The following is a 5000-nucleotide window of genomic DNA, read 5'->3' as shown; positions in this document are numbered from 1 at the left end:
CTGGAAGAAAATAATCAACGCAGAAAGTAGCATCACTTTCATTAGAAATTTTCCATTTGAAGACTTGCTACCTGTCTACAACATAGAAGAAATATACATAAGGAGTTGGGGCGCCACTGACTTTCTCTTGAAGAAATTTTGGGTTTGAATATGTATAGCGCGGTGTGTTTAATATGTATATTGTCACTGACTTACTTATTTTGTTTATCTAGTTGTCTCATTTAAGATTTATATTTGTTTATTTATCTATCTATTCTTTTGCAGGCCATTTCACTGATAAAGGACGTGATCTTTAAGGTATGTTTTATTTATTTATTTATGTTAATCCTTTCATTATCAAAATGTATTTGATTCTTCCATGCACAGTATATATCTCTCACGCATGCGCATGGCCAATGAGTTGTTATTTACATTTATGTTACTTTCTGACCAAGTGAGTTAGGGCGTCGCTACTTGCAGTGGAGGTGGTGACGGCAGTTCGAAACCTGCCTCCAGCGAGTTGGACCAAGGGTACGGTTGATTAAATTCCACGCTACAAAGTCTTCTGTAAGGGGCACCGTCCTAGCCTCCTGATAGGGGGAGTTTCGCGACGTTGAACTGAATCATATTACCCAAATTAGAGAGAGAGAGAGAGAGAGAGAGAGAGAGAGAGAGAGAGAGAGAGAGAGAGAGAGAGAGAGAGAGAGAGAGAGGGAGAGAGTGTGTGTGTGAGTGTGTGTGTGTGTGTGAGTGTGCGTGTGCGTGTGTGTGTGTGTGTGTGTGTGTGTGTGTGTGTGTGTGTGTGTGTATGTGTGTGTATGTGTGTATGTGTGTGTTTGTACATACATTATACATAACATTCACCCAGTCTTCAACTACAATCATAAATCAGAGTAATACCTATATTTCTTTCGTAGTCCTGGTTGAAGCATGGGCCTTACCACTACCGCGTAGTTTGCACAAAAATGAAAAAAAGAAAAAGAAAAAAAATTAATGAATAAATAAAAAGGAAATGTCTTGTAGATCCCTTCGTCCCTCCCGCTCGCGATAGATCAAAGTCTTCTTTCACCGAAGTCCGGACTTCGATGATGGATTCTCCCTCGGCGCTTCAAGTTCGACGATGCTGGTTTCCTCGCGTTCAGCTTACCCGAACACAATACCAGGGTGTCACTTGCTCCCTCCCCCCCCCACACACACGTAAAAAAAGATGTTCTGTCCTTTGTATTATTACTTAAAAGTAAACTTGCGTACACAAACATTTCAACCGTATGCATATTGATTTCTTATTACCTATTAATGTATTTATCTTGTTTCATTCATTGTTTAATAGTTATTATTCATTACATATTATTTGTCATCTATTACATAGTATCTGTTATTTATCTATCACTTATCATCTGTCATTTATTTACCATTTACTGTTCATAGTCCATTGTCTAGTACTGTTTCTGATTGTTTAATCTTTTCCGTAGATTCTGAAAGTATTGCTCGTTGTTTAGACTGGCATGGTTGTTCGTTCACAAAAACGGGACGCTGTTAGTGAACTTGGACATGCTTATTAGTGAAGAAGATCAAGTTTGTAATTATTTTTTTTAAGATTATTTTCGGCGCTAAACTTTTGCCAGGCCGTTTTAATTAGTTTTATTTGTTTATACAGTGTGACACAGAAACAAGGGAACTATTGAAAAATCCAATAAAGATAGAAGAAGTCCAACAACAAAAATTATTGACAGCAATTGAACCACTACAAACTGCCCTTTAAGAGACAGTAATCCAAATTATCATTGTTTGAAATTACTTCATGTAGATGGCATCCTCTTGTACGTATGTATTCTTCTAATCTGCTGTTGAGGTTCCCCCATCGCTCGCTGCAACCTCTCAGCAGGGATACCACCAATTTCGTCTTGAATTCCTGTGAGATGAAAATGGGGTCATCGGACATTACACCAGTTATACACCAGGACAAGATCAAGTTGGATCACTAAGTGTGAAGAAAGTGGTTAAGTTCAAGTACCTAGGGTTCAGTCAGTGAGAGAAATGAACTGGACATAGAAATAAACGAACGAATACCTGTAGGAAACAGATGTTCCCATGCCCTGGCATCTGTAATGAAGAGTCGGACCATCAGCAGAAGAACTTAGATAAAAATATATAAAACTGTAATAAAACCAACAGCCCTGTAGGGATGTGAGACATGGACACTGACAAAACAGAGGGAGAAGAGACAAGAAATCTTTAAAGAATCCTCGGCCCAGCATATGATGGAGAAGAAGGGAGATGGAAATGAAGACATAACAGGGAAATTAGAGATCAAACCGGACAACCGTACATTCAGGATGAAGTAAGGGGAAGAAGAGCAAGGTGGGCTGGACACTGCATCCGAATGGAGGCAGACAGAATACCAAGAAAGGTGATGGAAGGAGGAGTACATGGTAGACGACCACTGGGGAGACACAGGTACAGATGGATGGATGGAGTGGAGAAGGACGTGGAGAGGGTGGCGCCAGGAGAGGACTGGAAAGAATTGGCAGAGAATAGAACCATCTGGAGAAGCAAAGTAAAAGCGGTGAAGGGCCGTCCGGCCTGACAACCAACTAAGTAAGGATCTTACTTTTTCGAAAACGAACAGAGAAGCACAGTGACTGTCACATCGGATCGGTATGTTGAGATGTTGCAATCTTTTGTTGCACCTGCGCTGAACAATTTTCCATAACTGCACGAAACCTGGTTTCAACAGGATGGTGCAACATTGCACACTACAAGACAACCAATGGCAGCTGTGCGAGAATTGTTCGGTAACCGTGTCATCTCAAGATTCGATGACATTCCCTGACCCCTCAAGACCACCGGATTTGTCCATTTTATTTATTTATTTATTTATTTATTTATTCTGTGTGGTACTACCTGAAGAGTCGGGTCTCCACGAAAGAATTCAAGACGAAACTGGTGGTATCCCAGCTGAGATGTTGCAGCGAGCAATGAGGAACCTCAACCGCAGACTGGAAGAATGCATACGCACAGGAGGACGCCATCTACAGGACGTAATTTTCATACCCTGATAATTTGGATCACTGTCTCCTAAAAGGCAAGTTTTAGTGGTTCAATTGCTGTCAATATTTTTTGTTCTTCTATTTTTATTGTGTTTTTCAAAAGTTCCCGTTTTTATGACACCCTGTATATGGCAATTATTTATTTAATCTACATGTTCATTTGTTTAATTGTTCATCTATTTATCTAGCTGGTTTTATTGATTAGTTTATTGATTAATTGACTGTTGATTTTTTTAGTTTAAGTTGTCGTCATTTAACCATTGATTTGTTTCCAATGCTTTTGCGCGGGTGTGTGATTCACCTTGGCCTTGGGTCACGTGTTGGACTCGTGCTCGACAGGGGTTTCCTCCCGGAAGAGAGCTCAGAGCTCATATGACCGATCTAAGGGTAATGCTGTGACTTTACACGCACACAGCAACTCCCCACCCACGAGAGTTGGAGTAACGATTCGCAGCGCAGTGATAATGAAATTTCAGCCATGGTCGGGATTCGAACCCGGACCACCGTAGTGGCGGCCGGGAACTCTACCAACTACGCCATCGAGTCATGTGTGTGTGTGTGTGTGTGTGTGTGTGTGTGTGTGTGTGTGTGTGTGTGTGTGTGTGTGTGTGTGTGTGTGTGTGTGTGTGTGTGTGTGTGTGTGTGTGTGTGTGTGTGTGTGTGTGTGTGTGTGTGTGTGTGTGTGTAAATGTGAGTGTTCCTGTTTTTAAGAAGGGAGATAAATCGTCTGTATGCAACTACAGGCCATCGGTTGTAGGTAAAATGCTTGAATCAATCAAAGTAAATAGACTGAGATAACACATCGAGAAACATAATCTAATTCGTGACACACAGCATGGTTTCTCCAAAGGTAAGTCATGTGTGACTAATCTTTTATCTTTTTACACTAAAGTATATAAGGCGTCAGATAACAATGATAATTACTATGTGATTTACTTTGACTTTAGCAAAGCGTTCGGCAAGGTACCACACCAGAGACTACTAAATAAAATCAAAGTCCATGGCATAGGAGGAAAAGTGTTAGAATGGATTAGAGCTTGGATCAGTAACAGAAAAAAGCAGGTCATCATAAATGGAGTAAAATCCAGGTGGGGCAATGTTACTAGTGGGGTTCCCCAGGGTTCGGTTCTGGGTCCCTTGCTGTTCATTATGTACATAAACGACTTAAACGATGGTATTAATAGTAAGTTCGCGGACGACACTAAAATAGTACGCCTAATTAGGTCAGGAGACGACGCAGAGATTCTACAGGATGATCTTAACAAATTGTTCACATGGTCGGTGAATTGGCAAATGAACTTCAATATCTCTAAGTGTAGCGTGTTAAACGTTGGGGTACACAACACCGAAAATAGATACAGCTTAGATAACACGCTTTTAGAGAAAACTGAGTGCGAGAGACTTGGGAGTTCTAGTGAGTCCAGACCTTAAAAACAGGAAACTGCATTAGCGCCAGGAATAAAGCCAGCAGCATTAGGTTTCATTGCTAGGACGCTAACGAATAGAAGTGCAGAGGTAATGATCAAACTCTATTTAGCGATAATTAGACCCATCCTTGACTATACGGTACAGTTTTGGTCTCCGTCCTATAGAATGGACATCAATTCAACAGAATCAGTACAGAGAAGAATGACCAAAATGATACATGGATTCAGAAATTTGCCTTACGAAGAGAGGCTTAGACACCTTAACTTACACTCTCTGGAAAGACGCAGAGTGCGGGGTGATCTAATTGAGGTGTTTGGATCAAAGGTTTTAACAAGGGTGATGCAAACAAGGTCATCATATTAAAACAATAGGGCAGGACTCGCAGTAATGGATTTAAACTGGACAAATTTAGATTTAAGGAGATAGGCAAGAATTGGTTTACTAATGGGTGGTCAACTAATGGAATAAACTTAGTTTCAGCGCTCACTACATGGTTACTATCAGTTGTTTTAAGAAACGGTTAGACAAATTTATGGATGGGGA

At 40.6% G+C, this 5000-nt stretch overlaps 1 protein-coding gene across 2 annotated transcripts in view; it reads left to right on the top strand.

The window, feature by feature from the left end:
- Window positions 1-261: 261 nt before the first annotated feature.
- The window catches only part of LOC143040713 (uncharacterized), a 401217-nt gene continuing 396478 nt past the window's right edge, over window positions 262-5000 (top strand). For both annotated transcript variants that reach the window (XM_076212068.1, XM_076212065.1), the window contains exon 1: window positions 262-297. The gene's annotated coding sequence lies outside the window, so the exon portion shown is untranslated. The remainder of the gene's footprint in view (window positions 298-5000) is intronic.

The sequence above is a fragment of the Oratosquilla oratoria genome, chromosome 29, assembly GCF_046742065.1.
Source record: "Oratosquilla oratoria isolate Oo_2021 chromosome 29, ASM4674206v1, whole genome shotgun sequence".
Classification (NCBI taxonomy): Eukaryota; Metazoa; Arthropoda; class Malacostraca; order Stomatopoda; family Squillidae; genus Oratosquilla; species Oratosquilla oratoria.
The sequence above is the reverse complement of the archived record's forward strand: the minus strand, read 5'-3'. Positions and strand labels throughout refer to the sequence as shown.